This window comes from Neopsephotus bourkii, unplaced genomic scaffold, assembly GCF_033783945.1.
Source record: "Neopsephotus bourkii isolate Nb327-2 ecotype Australia unplaced genomic scaffold, CSIRO-AGI_Nbou_v1 NB_1631, whole genome shotgun sequence".
Taxonomy (NCBI): Eukaryota; Metazoa; Chordata; class Aves; order Psittaciformes; family Psittacidae; genus Neopsephotus; species Neopsephotus bourkii.
In genome coordinates, this window is record NW_026902106.1 from 70245 (window position 1) to 90534 (window position 20290).

The window sequence follows — 20290 nt, forward strand, 5'->3', positions numbered from 1 at the left end:
TACACCTGGGATATATCTTAGAACCATTCTGGAGTGAGAAAAGCCACATATACATGGTTGGCTTTAGTATAGGCCCCAAGGTTTAATACAGATGGAGGACTGACTTCATGGCCAGCCCTAATTATCAAAGGATGAGGAAATACTTTCTGGCTCCACTGAAGGCAATGGCAGCAGTCCCATTCTCAGGATTTTAGCTTATAGTACTACAGCTCTATCATCAGCTCACTTCCCCAAGTATTTATGTACTATTGCTAGAGGTGGGGTATATTCGAGCCAAATTCCAAAATTTAGACTTGGATGTACAGTAGTGTCAAATGTAAATTTTATAATCCGTGATCCCATAAACTTTGTGCCCATATTTCATACCCAAGTAATGAACTGTTGGACCCATTTCAGTAATTGTATCTGTGCCTGGCTTGAGCCCATAAAGTCAGAGGTGCTCAGGCTTATAGATCTTGAAAGTCCATGTATTCTAGCAATTCTTAATTGTTCCTAAATTGTAATCTGACTATAAAGTCAGTTTAGAGCCACCAAGTTTCATGAAGTTTACACAAGTCTACTTCAAACCCAGGATGGCTCAGCTAACCTGTACATCTTTTAAAGTGGCAGGAAAGTATTGAACACATGAGCTCTTTTAGGGTTGGATACCAAGATGACTGGGACATTAATGAATACAAGTTTTTAAATCAGCACATCCTTCAAAGGTAAGCACTTCAGAGTTCTCTTGTGGTCTCTTGTAGAGGACTGTCCTTATCTCCCCTCTCCAAGGACTTTTGAGAAAAAAATTAAGTGCTACATCCCAAAAAGCTATTCAATAAATCCCCTCCTTTCCTATCAGCTTTGCTAAACATGCAGGTAATTTCCAATATTCTTATATAGCTGTGTCTGTAGTCCTTTCAGATGGTGCTTATTACAGATATAAGGAATATTTTGCAGGAAACCAAAGTAACAAATTTTACTGAAAATGTGTCATAAAAAACTTTTGGCCACATACAAGATTTCACAGAAGCTGGAAATACATCTAATACATCTAAAAACAAAACTAATCCTGAAGTTCATTTGTTTCTCTTCCTTAGTACTAGAAATAGGGGTATACTAAAAAGCAAGCTAACAACCCACCTCAAACCCAGTTCTTGATATCTTTATGACTTGGAAAATCAACAGGAGCATTTTCTCCATTAAAGCCTCTGAAAGGAGGCTAACTTACTTCACCAGCTACAAGATAATAAGATTGTATCAGTGCACCACTCCCCTCCAATCCAACATTGCTTAACCTCCTTTCTGCATCCCAGTTGGCATCACACAATCATCACCTCACAATTATAGAACAGCCAGGTGGCAGCCATAGCACCACTTGCATTAAGAGTATAATTGGGAAGGCATCACTGTTGCTGGTTGACTTAAAAGTGAGAACAGATACATTCTTTGTGAAAGAAAATACAGTCTTCTGCTTCTCAATTCATCTTTTCTTCCCATATGCTCAGGGCTTTTTTCCTACCAAAAACCAGACAGAAATACTGTAAGACAACCAAAGTTATAACCAATACTTAAAAGTAAAACTGGGGTTTTGAACTCAGATGTTTCTCAAGCACCATCCTCCCAGTCCCAAGGTACTGTTGTTGCCTTATCTCCATATTCCAAATTTAAAGGCCTAGTTTACTTGTGCAGGTTTTCCTTTTCTAGAGCAAAATTTATTCTAATGCTGCCTCAAGTCTTGACTAAGCCAGGGTCCCACTGTGCTAAATATCACAATGAACATAATCTTGAACTGTTTATAGTGACTATCCCCCTTTTATACCAGTAATAAGAGATTTTGGTGTCTTCAAATATAACTCTATCAATTTGCTTGTGCTCTCAATATTGAAGAGATGGGTGCTAAGAAAGTGAGATTCTAAATGACGATTTGAAGTCAAAGCCTTTAGTTCTAACTGATTTACAAATCCCAATCTGCAAATCATGATGCAAAATTGCAAATAATGTATTGACAGGTCAGTTCAGGTCACTGCCACACTCAGATCAAAGATGAACACACAAACTCACAAGAAGCACAACTTCCCAATATTAGAGAAGTTAACTTCTCTTCTGTCCTTACTGCTAGTGTTCATAAAACCTTTCTTCTTCCAAAAGGCAAGAAGGGTATAAGCAGGCCTAACGTCTGATTAGTTTACAAGGCCAGAAGGTGGAGTTGTAATGTAAAGGCCCATTACAGAACATCAAAAAGCAACACATCCAATTGAAACATAGCTTTTCCTTTACTAGAAAAATACACTATGGTCTTGTAATCATTAAAAGAGAAGCCACTCCACTATATTCACGTCTCTTAGATGCTGGAGTACAGCACCACTGAACAACTGCATAAAAGCCAAAAGCAGAGTGCACTTAAAGCCAGCAAGTAGCCTTAAAAAGGCAAGCAAAACCCATGAAAAAGTAGCAGTACATGCAGTTTTTACTTCTCATTTTTTCTAATTCAGATTATTTTGGTAACATCTGCAAGGAACCTTTTAAGTCAATCATTCACTTATAAATGCATATTAATAATGTGTAGAGGTAATGTTGTTATTTTTTATATAGACCACTGGATAACCATGCATATACATTTATCTGTTGAAACACACAGCCAAGCCAGTCAGCTGGAAAACTATGCACTGAATGGAAAATCTGAAACAAAATCATGCTGTGATTACATCTCAACAGTGTCCCTTTAAGCCAAAATAAACATTTAGCACCAGTCTATCAGTAGTTAGTAGGAGGATATATTTAAGCTGACTCCCACATATTGGCAGCAGTGTAATTGTGGGTGGGATGTTAAATATGCCACCCTTTCCAAGCAGTGCTGATTTCCCATCCTGGACAAATGAAAATGAAAGCACATAACATCCTTGAGAAGCCCCAGAGCCCTGCACTCACAAATGAAAACTGAGTCCTCAGTTAAGACTTGGCAGGAAAGTAACTCCCTGACATTCATCAGAGCTGATGCCGCTGGTGCGGTGACCATCATTCACGTTAATATGTTCAGTGCTCAGCTGTCCCCATGGCCTGACTGCAGAGTTGGAGATCCTTGGGTATAGAAGTAAAGATTTAAAAACACCACACTAACAGATCCCCATATCCAATGTATCCAGAAGCTACTAAGTTCTCAGTTTACCTGCTACAAAGCTGAGGTAAGGACAGACTTCAAGAGCAGAAGTCAATTGTCACAGAATTTATTTCAGATTAAGACACCCTGTAAAAATTCAGTTATTACAAAGCTCACTTTACACCAAATAATTTCTGAATAAGACTTTTCTAATTTTTGAAAACAAAAGTGAACAGAATTTAAGGAATAACATTTTTTTAGAGGAAACAGGCTTTTTTGCTTGAATCAGATGCTATCGTCTTCAAAGCTTATTGCAACTTCAAGCACAACTAAACAACCCAGTAAGAAGACCAACGCTTCAGCCTAATACTAACAGCTGACAATCTCAGAAAAAACTCAAATCAATGACAAGTTTTCCAGAAACACTACTTTTGGCACAGGAAATTTTAACCCCTGCACTAAGTATTCTACATTGTATATCTACCCCCTATGTTGCACTGAGTTTTGGAAATGCTGAGGTCAGTTTTTGCAGCAGGGTGATACAGTTAGTCAGTGCACTGCTGGGAAAAAAAAAAAAAGCATATGGCCATTCAAATCAGAATTTTAGGGACTATTCAGGAGTTTTAGAATTGGGAAACTAAAGTGAGAAGACTTGAATTGCAGACTTAAGAAAAATGTGGTATTCGCTTTAGGAAAATAATCAAAATAGAACAAAAGACAAGACTGAGCATTATATAAAACGCACAGTGAAACCAGAATCAATGCATACAAATACAAATTATAATAAAATTGAGGAGGGAAATATGATAGATGACATGGGTGGCAGAGGACTCTCACTAAAGAAAAGACAGGCAGTTAAAAAGCAAAATAGCGTTCCTGTTGGAGTAAGTCATGTGCTCATGAATCCCAGAACACTGAAAAAAGAGTAGCTTTATTCCAGATGAGACTGGATTCTTTTTAAGAATTCTGCTGAACTGGATCGTATAATAAAATAAATCCTTCAAGAAACTGCAAGTATAGGGAAGAAAGGTAATGTGTATGGGACAGACACCAAATGATGTTACATGAGCAAGCACGCTGGTCTAACAAGCTTGTGAATACAGGAACATAAAGGAAAAGAGATGAGAAGGATACAGCAGAAAAGCTGTCAAGCCCTACAGACTAAGGACAGAATAGGACATGCTGAATGAGGAGGCAAAAGGGACAAGCCATTGCAACCATAATTTCCTTGACAGAAACAAGAAACTGGAGAGAGAATGACACAACAGTTGTTCATCTTGAGGGAGGAAGAGGTTAGAGAGGGGATGCCAGGAGGTGGAGGGAAAGGAAATTACTCATAAGCTTACCTTTTGTTAATGATCTAAAGACCTACTTCAAAAAAAGTTACTTCTACAACCAAACATATTTCTTGGAGTCTTGAGTCACCGTGTACTGCTTTCTTTAACAGATATTAAATATGTTTTGGGTTTAGCTTTTTTCCTTTATTTTTGATTCAGAGTATTTCAATTCATCAACTACTATACTTAGCAAAGGTCACAAAACATTTTAAATAAAAGGTCACATAGGAAAGATATTAGAAATTAAAGGTTTGTTTTAAAAAACAGCTCTTCTTGAAGTGATCTGAATTGAGTAAAGTTTTATCAGTTGCTTTACAGTTTAATCAGAAGCTCTATTGTCATATCTTCCAATTATTATTTTAGAGAATGCAATGATAAGAATCAACTAGATCAGCACACTAGCAAACTGTTTCTTATTAGGGTATTTCCTACACTTAAAATAGCTATTACAGTACACATCATAGACCATTAAGTACCCCAGACATTAAATCTCTATTATTCTCTGATGAAAATCATTGTAAATGATAAAAATACATTTGAGATTCGTTGTGAAATGTGTGGGAGGCAGTCTGCCTTTTTCTTTAAACAACAAATACATATGATATGTAGTCTAGCATGAGGTGTCCCTGCCCATAGCAGGGGGATTGGAAGCAGATGATCTTAAGGTCCTTTCCAACCCTAACTATTCTACGATTCTATGGTAAGTCTGTTGTGTAGCTTAGCCACTTATCTTCCTTCACAATATTTAGTCCATATAAGTGACTAACTTGTTTCTTTCATTTGTGCTTTTGCTTTGCTTTTTCCTCTTTTCTTGAACGACCTAAAGTACCAGCAAGCCGAAAAAGTAGATAATAATAACATAGAATGAAGCCTTGAAAAAGGCATCACACTAAATTAATCTGTCTGCATCAAATCCACTGCTCAGCTGGAGTTTACCAATGCAGTTGGGAGCTGCTTTGCCAACTAAGATCTCTGCTTGGACAGAATGCATGTTTGCAAGATGTACAGAGGTCCTGTTAAAGTCTTCTTCAAATTGACCTCATGTAAAGCACACACAGAGAGCAAAACCCAGAGCATTTGAAAGGAAAGCAGTATTTGCTTGTAACAAACCCTGCAGGGAATGAAGCAGGTGCAAGAGCCTACTTTCTGAGAGAAAGAAAGAAATACGTTAATATTTAACTCCCAAACAAATGCCGAGATTACTGCGGAAAGGCTTACAATTTATACTGCATTGAATCGAGCAGCTGGGGAAACATTTAAACGCCTGTAAGGTAATATGGTCATTAGGACTATTTAAATTCCTTTGAAGGAATTTAGCAAAAGATTCCTAAGCTGCTTCAAATGAAACATGCAAAGGCATGTTGGGACAGGCATTGACAAGGCATAATGGGACGGACAGAAATGTTGTGGTGTTGATAAGAGGACCTTTAAAACTGAAACTTGCTAAGGATAAGTTTTGACAACCCGGATGACAGCTCTGAAGGGAGAATATATCTGAAGAGGCAAGAGGTTTAGATTCCTATCACCCTTCTGAAGAACAGCAAACACCCAGGTTGTGAAAAAATCTGTCCAAAGATGCTCTGAGCTATAACATAGCTTCACATGGATAGCAACTGATCTTTACAATGTGTGAGGGGCAGCAGATACTAGCTGTCAGCAGCAGGGGTACTGGATTACAAGGATGGGAAACCTGTCTTACTATTCTACAGAGATATCTATCAAGATCAGCCACAAGCATATGTGACCTTTCATTTAATCAGTGGCAGACCTGGACACTCATAACTTGAACAAAACTTTCCATCTGTTGCGCTGTTTAACAAGTTTCAGATCAGAAACTGCTAGCATTTCAACTTTATCTGGTATTTGGTGGCCCACACAACAGCAGAAAGAATTGATCATTCTCAAAGCCATGTATTTTCACCACTCAGACCCAAAATTAATTTGTAGTGAAGTTTATTATTACACTAAAAGAAACTAATTAATTAATACTATTGGGCAGTATGAAACTAATGAATTTCTCATTCCCTAAATTAGAAGAAACAAAGCAGCAATCTAACATAACCCAGTTTTGCACACTTTTCTCTCCCTCTTAAGTGCAATCTTCTCAGTTTCTACTTACACTGCAGCAGTATTTCTCTACCCTCAAGCTCTGGCACGTCCTGGATCTTTCTCCACTGCAACACCCTAACCTCTCTTTCGCAGCTTGTCTCCATCATAATACCTCCACATGTTTAGTCTAGTTTTGCTCAGTCTTTCAGATGGAGAGGAACAACACTGGCTGCAACTAGAGCAGACCTATACATGCAGATAGGCCAAACAGCCCTTCCTCTTGGCTGCCAGGCAAACCAAACACAAGAGCAACCTTTCAGCTACTGCAGCTCTGCCAGCTAGATTAGGGGGACTGCAGCTCCCAAAATGCTGGCAGTCCAGGCTTGCTGAAAAAAGTCAGCTTACTTAAGACGATTTGCACTTGTTCATCAAGGGGCTCAATTGATAGAGGAATAAAATACAGGAGCGCTTATTCCTAATTCTTGTCTCCTTAAACCAAGACAAATTCAACAGCAGTGATTCAGCACTTATTCTGTCTGTTTGCAGTCCCATCGTCCAATGATGATAACACTTCAGCAAGAGCCACAGTACTTGTTCTGTGCTTACCTGTATCAAACTTCTTGCTACCTGTTGTGGCAAGGGAATGTAGGAAGGATGGAAAGGGAAAGGGAAAGGGAAAGGGAAAGGGAAAGGGAAAGGGAAAGGGAAAGGGAAAGGGAAAGGGAAAGGGAAAGGAAGCAAAATCCTCACACCTCAGACATTCAAAATTTGAATGTAGAAAGCTATTTTCAAAGATACTCTAAATGTTGCAAAACTCTGAAAGAAGGACTTCAGCTAGGAATACTTGTCTTTAGTTCAACTTTAAAGTATTAAGATGGGAAAGGAGGCATCAGGTACCCAGTGTCACACCAAAATAACATACTCACAAACACCTATGTGATATTTAAACGGAAAAGGAAAGAAGAATGATTTAATAAAAGTACCATGTAAAATAGTGCAAAGCTGCCATCATAGTTGGACAGCTAAAACTAGAAGGTCAGAATAAGTGGGAGATAGGAGGCAAAACAGTATTTACTAATGCCACTAGGGAACAACGCTATTTTATGCAATATTCAAAAGATCTAATTTCCACCAGCACTTCTAATAAGTATGCTATTGCTGCAGTCCATTCAGCAAAAGGATGCTTCCAGCCCTTAAAAACCTCACACATAACACCCTGGTCAGAAGAGCTCTCGGACAGAGGACCAGATCCCATCATGCCTTTGGTTTGTTTCTTCATTTTACTATACCTATACCAACAGAAAACCCTTGAGTTAATGGTTATGTGCTTTGTTATCACATAGTCTTAAATGAATAGAAATGTAGTCATTCTTGACGAAGAATGTTAATACATATTGAGCTTAATTACACAAGTTTTCACCTGAATGGGAGATTCTTACCAGTAAGGTGAATGAGGCAGCACATGTCTAGTCTGCTCAAACAAGTTTTACTTTCAGTAATGAGAACTTGTCATCAGGACTCAACAAGGACAGCACCAAACTGACTATACATATACATATATATGCAAAGATGGAAGTTCCAAATAAAGGTTCTCCAAGATTAAAGGTTAATATTTTAATGATCTCTCTTTAAAAAATACATCATCTTTTGAACAAGTTAATACTTTATAGATGAGAATCTTTAAACCAAGTGTAATTGAGCTAGAGTGTTTCTGTAGTGGTGACCCCTCATCCTGAATCTCTTTTAACACTCATTGATTTCTGCCAGACACTCATTGGAAGAATTAATTTATTTATGAACTTGTCATTACAAGTCATTGATTAAGATGTCCTTCCTTAAAGATTTAATTATGCCCAAAGATAAAAGATTTGCTAATTATTGTCTTTTATCTAATTGAAGCTTTGTATTACAAATAAAGTTCAAAGGTTTAAGACAGTTGCCCTTTCAACCATTTGGGCAAAGATGAGAATTTAATTAGAGGGAAGCCATGTTCTCAGCAGCATCTTCAGATGTAGTCCAAAAGTCATTCTGGTAACAGAATTGATGACTGTTCAGTGTGCAGAGACCCCAGAAAATCTTTTAACCTTTTTTGTCTTTCCACATGTTTTCACAGCATTGCTCTTCGTTTTGGATCCATCAAGCAATTTGACAGTCTGACCCAGCTAGTGAAATACATTAAATCAAAGATTAAGTGTTTCCATGTTTCTTTTCCTCCAATTTTATTTTGCCTTAGGTACCAACAATGGAGCAATTCCTAAGTTTTCAGGTATTCAGGAAAAGATAGCTGCAATAACCTCACTTGAGAATTGTTGTTAATTGAGGACTAGAGCAGAAAGACATCTATGTCTGAATATCAACTTCTCTTAATAAGAAACAACTCAGAAAAATACAAACAATGAAGTTTTTTTTTTTGTGTCGTTAAACAAGCTCATGAAATTGTTGGCTCATTTCATAATAGCACAAATCAGGAAATGGACACATCCACAGAATAGCAAATCCTAACATACAAATTACTTAATTTCCAAGCTGCCTAGGTTGAGACCACATATGTGCAAACCTGAAGCACAAAGGTGTCCTGCTTGGTGCACACACACATCTGTGAGTACCACATGCAAATATCACCTGTGGGATCTGTACTTGCGAACAATAACAAGAATCTCAGACTAGGTTTATAATTATAAGGTTTTGCACACAGCTGCAAATATGCAGCTCTAAAGAGCTGGCCCATTGGGAAGACCTTGTTCCCCCAACAGTATTTACTGTTACATTACAGAGAATCCAAGGCTCAATTGACACTTCCACTACACAGATAGCAGGACCTTATGGCAAAGACTGTCACAGTCCCATTAGACACAGAATGATTGCTCTAAAACTATCAGCTATTCCAAGCAGGTATTTGATCATAATAAATACCCACTAGACTACTACCTAATGATATTGCTTGATGTCTATACATTTAATTAAAACAAGTATAGTCAATCAACCCATCCATATAAAATCAAACTATAGCTTTGAAAGTCTCCTTGATTTATGACATAGTTTATAGGAATAGAATATTTAGTACTTCAGTGAGTCAGTGTTTTGTCATTTTTTATTTCTCTTTTTGAAAAACCATACTGGACGCTTGAAACTGTAAATGAACTTTGAATGCCCTCTACCAAAATAACTTTACCAAAATATTCTGGAATTCAAGTACTTGGCCCAAATTTCCTGTAGTTTATAACTTTTGAGAAGAACTAACCAAGTAAATTGCCATGCACACAGTGGAGCCATCCCGGCTGAAAAAGACAGACATTCATTAAATTACCAGATGATACATGAGCCATGTGAGCACTGCCGTAAGCATCAGTCATCTCCTATAGAAAAAGAAGCAAGATATAGGATCAAGGAAATGTATTTTGAGTCAATGAGTTCTGCTCAATAGTACATGTCACACCAAGTGTCAGCCACCAAAGTCATTCAAACAGGTCTGGAAAGACAGAACAGATCTGCAGAACAGGAAGCTTACTCTGTCCTACTTAGTGAATTACCACCTAGGATACCCAGGAGAAGTACCTGTTTGTCAGGTAAGTTCACACTGTTCCTAGCATTCAGAGTACCACACATCGGGACGTTTACACTGTGCTGCTGAAACTAGAATTGTCAATTCCTTTCAAAACTATAATAGTAAGAATATACTTCTAAGGTACAAGACCTGTACTTTTTACTCTTACAGTTATAGAATTACACATGTAGCTGCCTACAATTTTTTATAGTTATTTCTAGAAAAAATGCCTTCTGGCAAAAACTATTAACCCTTGCTTTGCAACTAAACTTTCCCAAAGTTAAAGCACAGTTTTCATTAGTATGATGGGACTCAAAATGGAATGGAATTCCATTGGAATGGAATTCCAAAACTACTGAAGATGGTTATGGCTCAAATCTTGGGTTTCATCTGCTGCTTTAGGATATAAGTTTCGATGCCCACCATCTTCAGACACAATTCAGCAAACTTTGCATGTCATTTGACACTCAGTTGCTTAAATCAAAGCAAGATGAAATTTTCTTTTTTTAAAGAAGCTGGCAAAATAAGCATGGATAGGCACATATTCCTTTATTTCTCACTGTACAGCTGCAGCAAGTCTTAAGAGCATCTAATCAAACACCTTTTCAAAATCTATACTTTATCACTCTAGAATGTCATGGCACAAATAAAACTGTTTTAATTACTTGGCAAGAGCATATTCTTCCATATCACTTCAGTTTTCACCCAAGTGAAAACAACCAAACTGAACAGGCATCTGGTTCCTTACACTGCTTAGTGCATGTAACTTCTTCCATTTTTGTTGCATGCAGACCATGATCACAGGTTAAAAACTACATCCTGAAGAGGAAACCTGCAGTAAGAGTGCCACAGTGCCCATAAAAATCCCATATATACTTCAAGGTTATGCTTAGCTTACTTCCAACAGAAAGGAAAACTTAGTTTTACCAGTTTCTGCCTTCTTCTTCAAAACCTGACTATGATGTAAAATAAAACTGACGATAGAAAAGAAAGCTTTCCTCTCTATTCTAAATGGTGTTTAAATATTAATATTTTCCTTAAATGAAACAGTGGGTTATCAGAAGATAAAAATAAAAGCATTTGCTGAGACCTGAAAAAAAATCATGGCAATTTACTGTAAAGCATTTGTCTTTGCACAGAAGACAGAACCCATGAGACAGTGATTTGTATGTGCTCCCCAGAAACATACAACACTGATCTAGGCAAATACAATAATCTCTGTTCAAATAATATTTCCAATTTAAAAACTATTCTGTTCAGTTCACTGCCGTGTTTTATTTTTTTTACTTTCAAATATTCACACTGTAACCAAATTTCCCCATTAGTGAGGCTCACTAACATTACTGATGCCAGAGCAGGTTGATTTAGGGATCTCACCAACAGTAAGTGTGCACCTTGGTTTCTGAACCTGTTAATCAACTAAATTCTATCACGCATTACATGCAGCCTCTCAGAAAAGAGTAGCATTGACAGCAAAATGTTTGATAAGAAAGTAAAGCTAACCAGAACTAAAACACCTCAAATTTGCCTAAAAAAAATCATATGCAAAAAAAAAAGAGCAATTCCAATCAGTGATTTTTTTTCTTTAGTGGGTGATCTTGCCAAGTGAACAGCAAAGTGCTCCAGCAGATAAGTGGGGTGGTCACCAGAAGCTAATGCATTATTGCTCTGAGCAACTTTGTGAAATCTGTACGTAATGCCCCCACTGAAGTCAGTAGACAATCTGCCTCTTCCTTCCATCATACCAGAATCTGCACTCTCACATTCAAATACTCTCAAATTTCAGATTCTACTTTTTTTTTTTCCTCTTAGATTCAAAATCTGGAAAGGATACATAGTTAAGCATGCCTGTAAGTTTTCCATTCTTGATGCTTTCATGCTATTTTCAAGGTGATTTACTTCATTGTCTTAAGGGACTGCAAGGTAAGGATGAGGACTTAGTCCCTGCACAACAGGTCCTGCTCTCAGAATAGAGTAGAAAAGGAACATGAAGCGTCCTCATACGGGAGAGAAGCTTGCATCTTGTCAGATTTTTATGTGGTTTATTTATTTTCCTAAGAAAGCTGTAGTATCTGGGCATCTCCTACTTTATTTATAGACATTTCTATAGAGCTCATAATCACAGTATCTGAGTGCCTCAGACTATTTATGACATGCCATTTATCTCTAGAGGGTAGAATTCTCCTCCTTTCGGCTTTGAAGATGGCTTCTCACAGAGATAAGGTACAGATGATTAATGCCTACGGTACTTGGCATCTTCTGACATGGCTGCTTGGGGAAATGTAAGTCTTGAACCATGTTCTAAAGCAGAAGATTTGGGCTCAGTTTGATCTTTATTGACTATACATTTTTTCTCCAAATTCAGAATACATAGTCAATTTCCAAAAAGTAGGAAGAGAACAGGAAATTCCATAGAAGAATCAGCAAATGCAGCTTTTCCTCCTGCAGATGACTAAGTATCTTCCTTAAAGAAAACAACCACAGTAATGTCTCCACATCAGCTGGGTGCTGCTCCAGTGGGTCTTCATTTCAAACACGTCTCAGCGTTCCAGCATTCCAGGGGACATTTTCTCCTTTTTTTTTTTTTCCAATCTGAGAAGGTCAGGATGTTTTCTAAGATGCTGAGAGAAGGGAAAATGAAGCATCCTTCACATTGACTGACACTAAGCAGTAGTTTTTCCTAATTGGGATGAGCTCACATCTCCAGTGATAGGATTCTGAATTGCCTTGATGAATTGAGTTTCTTTAGTCACACTGAAGAAAAGACTGAGATTTATCCTTTTATCAAAACATACAGAAAAACACAATCAGCTGATAATCAGCAAGTCTCTGATGATGACAACTCTTCAAAAATATATTTAGGAAAAGGAGTAAGCAGATACTATGTCAAAGAGGTTATTTAAGAGCAGCATGAAGTTTCTCATAGCTCAGGAGAATTTTGTCAAAACATAGGTTTCAATTTCTGAACAAATTAAGTTTTTAAATGGAAAAAATGTAAGTATGAACAATATATTTCCGTCACTAAGGAAAGTTTTCTAATCCTAATTCACACCTCTAAGGATGTTACTGATCCTTAGAAGACCTTTTTAGCAAAGACTAGAGAAAGATCAAAGAAAAAAAAACATCAATAACAGTAACTCAGATTTTTAAAGTCCTCCATTTTCCTTGGTTATATATCTTCAGCATAGGACATACTGAGCTTAAGCAGAACCGAAATACTAACAGGCAGTTTCCCACTAGAGTAACTACTGAAAAACCTTCTCTCAACGTTCCCTTCACTGGTTAAATGAATTTTCATGGACTTTGCTGACACTCAAATTTCACAAACATTTCAATGATGAAGATTTCTGAAAGAAGGGCAACTGCCAAAGGACAAAATTCATGAGAACATAATTTAATTCTAATGATCTCTAAATAGCTCAAAAAGACAGACTATGAACAGGCACTTCCAGAAGCTTAGCACATGTATCTTCAGGAAGCATCACCAGAAGTATATTCTGAGTGAAGTGGTGTCAACTTAGGCAGATAAACGTTATTTCTATAACATGACTCATTTACTAGTTGCCAGACACTTTCCCATCCGCATCTTCTAGTCTGTTAGAAACAGGAGCACGATTTTTCACATCACTTATACAGAAATGCTGGTTATAAAAGAGCTGAATTCTCAGATACCCGTTGAGCACTTGAGAAAAGTCTGTCTAACTAATCCTTCCAGTGTCAAAATAGGAACAGAGCTCTTGACAATTATTTCCATAGTGATGGGTGTGGGGTCCTTTGGAAATCAGCCCCAGGGTACAGGCTAAAAAGCATAAAGCTTCTTACTTTAGGAAGCCCTCAGGGGTACCACTCAGTTTGAATAGATCGTGACTGTAAAATAAATTCCAAACAGAAAACAAAGGATAGCAAGTAACTACGATGGTATGCCCAAGAAATCATAATGCTTTCACAGCTAATCAAGTCAGAAATGCCACAGTATACAACTGGCTCAGATTCCTAAACGTATTTGTCCTCCTAATATACCCACACATGGGGTACAAAGCACTGCTGATGCATGGCAGGTGGGGGGTTGTTTGATTTTGGGTAGCCCAGCAGCAGAAGACCCCTGCCTTGGCCAAGCATCTCAGTTTGTGGCAGAGTCCCATTTACCAGGCTACTTTATACACAGGCAGCCAAGGTCAAGCTTCATTTCTGAACCCACTGTTCTTATCCAAATTAAGTACATAAATCGAAAGAATGGAAGGGAATCAAATGTAATCTTAGAACCAAATGCAAAGAGAAGTAATTCAGCTTTAAACTACTGAAGATATATTGGTATGGAGTTTGGAAATTTGACATTAGAATCAGCTCAGTATTCCTTATTAGGAATTTAGTTCCTTAGCAGAGAGATCACCAGATAAAACCATCTGGGTAAAAAACAAGAAAGCAAAGATGAGAGACACTGAAAGGTATAACAGTGAAGGGTAAATCAGCTACATTAAGGAATTTTATGAGGAAAAGCAAATTCACAATATTACACACCATTCCGTTCCCATCTAGTTCAGAGAAAACATTTGTAAAACTACAAAGGTACATCAGAGGGCACCAAAATAATTCAGGTTTTTAGAAAATGATATAACAGTGAGTGAAGATTTGCTGGGATGGGCCTCCACGGCTTGGGAATGGATGAGTGAAGGGAGAAGGATTCAAATTCCAGTAAAGGCTGCAAAAGCAAGTGATGGACTGATGCAGATGAACTGTTTCTTAGTTGCTATTCCAAAAACAAGCAGCCACCAGCTGAGGCCAGGGAGATTAATAACGTACAACAATTCAGTTGCATTTCATAAACTGTGCTGGCACACAGCAAGACGCCAAAGTGAGCAATAGATGTAAGCAGCATAAATCAGATCAAGAAGCAAGCTAATACACACAAGGCCTGGTCTTCCTATTTATACCAGCACACAACAGGAGGGAAAGCACTGAAATCAATACCGCTCTGAGCATAGTTCAGGTTTGGGTTAGTTGGTATTGGTGAGTGGGGTTTTTGGATGGTGGTATGTGTGCAAAGAACACGAATATAGGTGACTAGTTTAGGCATCCCAGCAAAGAATGAGGTGCTGTGGGTTCAGCTTCTGTGTATCAGACAGATGATGCTAGTTGAACACTATTTCCCTCCTGTGGCAGAGGTTCTCAGAAGTATTCTACTAGACCCCGTGCTGGAGTCTGCAATTTTCTGGTGCTGAGCCTAGATATAGAAGCAGTGATGTTCTCATGCAAGACTATGTAAGTCGAGTTCTCAAATGAAATCTATTCCAGGCTGAGAAAGCTTGCTGGATTGCATGTGGGAAATGCACAAAAAAGGGTACTGGCAAAAAGGATAATGGCAAAATGATAAATGGATAAAAGATAAACTGGAAAAAGGATAATGGCAAATTTTTGTTGCTTTTTTGCAGATGTGTTGCTAAAACATGATGGACTGTGTGCTTCTGCCATACTCCTCTGAAAGCTCACTGCAGACAGAACTGACAGGATGACAGTCCCTGTTGACATCCCTGCTATGCAATGCCAGTCACAACTCACAAGAATACTTTTACAAGGCCTGATATGAGGCTTTGCAAGTGTTAAATTTTTATCCTCTAGTACTGAGGTGGGACAAAGAGGGGTTAGGTATCTTCAGCCCCTTTTCAAGCATTTTATAATGTTCCCAGATGCTGCATGATAGTCACTAAGAGATCCACATTATCATAAAATTTACCTCCTCTATGGGCTGAAAGGCACCCCTCAATGAGATAATAAAAGGCATATTATTAAAAAAAAAATGATTAGAGGATCATATAAAGATATATAGAGCATGGAAAGACATTGCAAATAATTTTTCCTAAGGACTTGAAAAAAATAACAGCAAGATAAAGCATTTGCACTTTTTCCATGATTTTTCACTTAAAATAATCCCTTGACAACAATACTGGACACTTGGCATCTCACACACCTAAAGCACAATACGAATCTTAACTGGAGTTCTGGAGCAGTCTTGTAGGTTGGTGTACAAATTCTTTGCTAAGAACACATGGGACATCCTTTGATTAGTACATTATCATGAACACTAAGTCACACTTGGGCAGTGAAGAACACGTACACTGAATAACATCAGAGTGTTTTAAAAATGGGATACAGTACACTTTCTTAACATTTAAACAAACCATGGTATTTTAGGTTAAGATACTTGAGATACTATGCAGAGAAGATGTAGTTTAAAATACGCTGTGGAAAACAAGTGATAAAGCGTCACCCTGACAGCAGTATCTAAGTTTATTTCCAGACATTTCAAAGCCTGGCTCAAGGCCAAATGCAGGTCTACACTTACCTTAATATAGCAAAAATACAAACTGCACAACACTTCAGTCCTGTTAAACTTTTCAACCAGAAAAGCAAAAGATATGCTTTAGCCTGACATAAAGACAAAACTTAGATTCAGGAAACGCCTTGTAAACTCACAGGATAAAATATATTTTCCCATGAATGACCTCAACATTTCATCCTTCCATGTTTTGGCTATGCAGCATCATCATTTGATCTCACAAGATCAATACCTGGGGTTAAATCTTTTTATGGGTTTCTCTGTAAGTGTCTAAACAGTCTTCCCAAGGCATTAAACTTGAGAAACATCAACTACACAGTAAAACTTTATTTTATGTACAACCACGTAAATGAACCATGTCTACTATTTTCCAGAACTGATACCAGTGAAAGCATTTAAATACTAAATTTGAACTAAGCAATGTTCTTATAACCACTTAACAGGAAAATGTACCATCTTTTTTATTACACTCATTTACCAGATTACAAAAAACCTAACAAAACTGCATGCTATAGCTATTAAACACTCAAATACTACAGATTCAGGAAGGACATGCCAGATTTATACTAGCTTTCAGGAATGTGGGCACAATGATGCACTGTGGTTTGGGACACTGCAGTTATTCCCATGCTAACTACAAAAGACAACTGTGATAGTTCAAATAGCACAGTATAGTAACTGTTGAGATTCTAATGATAAATATTAGTAATGTAGTAAATTAATGCTAAGATTCTTTTTTAACTGCAGTGGGTAATAAGAAATGGATCCATTTAAGCTTGTTTTCCTGTAAATTAAAACGAATTCCACAGAAGCTACCATTCCCCCTTTAAACCATGTCCCACCTCTCACACCACAGTAGGACAGTAGTGAATTGTACACAGTAGTGAATTGTACACAGAATATCCCAAGAAGCCAGAAATTCTCAAAAGAGTTTGCTAATGAGTTTTTACAATGACAGACTTATGTTGGTGCTCTGCACCAGTAATTTTTCCAGTTTTATGAGACAGCCTAATAAATTATGTTAGATTTTTCTTTTTTCCTTATTTCTTTAAAATGGGAGGAAGGATTCCTGTAGATATCCTGGGTCCTTTTAAGGACTTTTCTAAGGCTGAAGTCAAATTTAGTTTGGAGAACTCAAGGCAATATGTACCAGCTTCCAAATCATACCAAATACCGTTATAAAGATCTATTCTTAATAATGATTTGGTGTCATCAGCACAAGAAGGACATGGAGCTGTTGGAGCAAGTCCAGAGGAGGTCCACAAGGATGACCAGGGGACTGGAGCACCTCCTGTATGGAGACAGGCTGAGAAAGTTGGGGCTGTTCAGCCTGGAGAAGAGAAGGCTGTGTGGAGACCTCATAGCAGCCTTCCAGTATCTGAAGGGGCCTATAGGGATGCTGGGGAGGGCACCCTTGTAGTCTTCACCTGGGACTGTAGTGATAGGACAAGCAGGAATGGTTTTAAACTTAAACACAGAAAGTTCAGTTTAGATATAAGGAAGAACTTCTTTACTGTGAGGGTGGTGAGGCCCTGGCATAGATTGCCCAAAGAAGTGGCAAATGCTTCATCCCTGGCAGTGTTCAAGGCCAGGTTGGACAGGGCGCTGAGTAACACTGTCTAGTGTGAGACTTCCCTGCCCATGGAAGGGAGTTGGAACTAGATGATGTTAAGGTCCTTTCCAACCATTCTATGATTCTAATACAAATTTCTGGAGGTCACAGTAGAACCTCTACTCCTTTCTGCTGAACAGGAAGGTACCATTAACTTCAGCAGAATTAAAGGGTTGATAAATATTGCATTTAAAGGCCATATGATTTATCATGACCAGTAATACTTTCTTGGCAGCTGCCAAGATTTTAAAATCTTCTGATGGATAAAAAAATACCACAACTAAAAAATGATGTTCATTAACAACAGCTTTCCCTTCCATAGCCTCTCAATGTCTTAGCCACGATAATCTGTTAATCCATGTTAACTTGATAATCCTAAATATATGTCAAAGTGTAGCCCAGAGGAAACAGTTTGGCAGTTAAAAGAATTAAGGTTCTTAGAATTATCTAGAAATAGAATTTTCATTAAAGGAAAAAAAAATAATCCACATTTTGAAGTTAATTTTCATCTTTTGTAAATCGTGTGATTTAACTGTAAATTACATCACTGAAAATTATAACTAGCGCTACAAGTTGAAAACCCAAAAAGATGAGTTTTGCCAAGTTACTGGCCTATTAATCCCATATAATCCCCATCCTTAAAATAACATCTTCAGAAGGATTGTGGCTATATCCATCTGTTCAAGCACTGAATATTTTATTATGTTTTACAGAAACACCAACACATTATAGAAATGTCATCTAGTGAAGTTTTAATTCTTTCTGTATCTGACTAGCTGATGACATCTCTGTTCCAGAGCAAAAGCCAGCAGGTAAACTAGCACCCTGATTCCACTCAACAGGCCACTGGAAGTTAGAACTTCAGGCAGGATAAAAGAAACATTGCCAAATTCCAGAAGCAAGAGTAACAAAACATGCCATCCACCTTTTCACATGGTACTTCAACACTGACGTGACTGCAAACCCCAGATGACATCCAGCTTGTTACATGGGCAGTGCTTGCAGGGGGGTTTCCTTGAACCATGCTGATAACAGCACCAGGATTTAATGGGATGCTTGGTGATATTATAACTAAGTGAAAAGGAGATGCCACACAATCCACCAGGTAAATTACTGGTTCCTTATGCTCATTTGCAAACCAAAAACAAAAGTCTTGTCCACCAAACATATCAGAGGATTAATTCCTTCTTCATGGACCCCCACTTTTTCTCACTACAACAGAAAAAACAGTGGGGCACACATTTAAAACCAACACAAATATAACAAATCAAAGCAAATACAACCTATCAGAAGAGAATCTTATATCTTCAATTCACTTAAGCAAATAGCCAAAGCTACTTATCTCAGTGGAACTGAGTCTCTAAAAGAGTCATAGCACTTCAAAGATGCATGTCTGGACCCAGGAAAACATTTCTGAAGTTCAGAAATATCTTGGAATTTGTGAGTGGACCCTGATTCTTACCAGTGAAACCACATCCCTGATTCTTACCAGTGAAACCACATTCCTATCATAGACGTGGGCATTTAATTAAACTCAAAAGGACTGAAAAATCTAATGTATTTGCATATTAGGCAATCCCTTTTTATACGCTTCAGTTTTCAGTTTAGGATTAATGGTAGAACAAAGTAGGGTCTGATACACATCTACACTCCGGTAGTGAAAAATGGTCTTAAAATGGGCATCAGCGTAATTTCAGTGTAACCAAACTCAAGGATAAAAGGTCAGTTCCTAAAGATTTATATCCATGTTATCAACTCTCTCCACTCACAGAAACTACAAAAACTTGAGAGTAAAAGTGATGAAAAACTGTTTTTTTTTTTTTATACAAATGCTACTAAAAACACACAGAAATCAGTAGAAAATTATAACTACTTTAAACCTAGCTGTTGAACTTTATGGTAAGGATATAATTTTCTGCTAAGTTTTATAGACGTGCCCAGAAATAAACCACCAGGCCTCTATAGAGTTTTATAGGGCTTTTCTGTAAGAATTACAAACAGTGGTATTCAAATAATACTTTTGGATTAGTCTGCCAGCAGCCCTGAAGCTAAAACTGCATTGCATAAACCAGGCATTGAATAATTTGGGATAATGAACAAATTCATAAAAAGTCAGTGGCTGTTTGTCAGTAATCTGTGAACAGACAAAGTGGTAAATTCGTTGAATGAAAAACTCCCAGCTGTGAATAGTTCACCCAGCTTTACTGCTTTGCCTTTAAGGGACTGCCTGAAGGGCTTATAACTCCACAGCATTCTTGCCAGGTAATTTGTGCAGCATTTTTTAGCAACAGTTAAATTAAAAAGCCCTTATGGGAAAAACTCAATGAATTTAATAGAG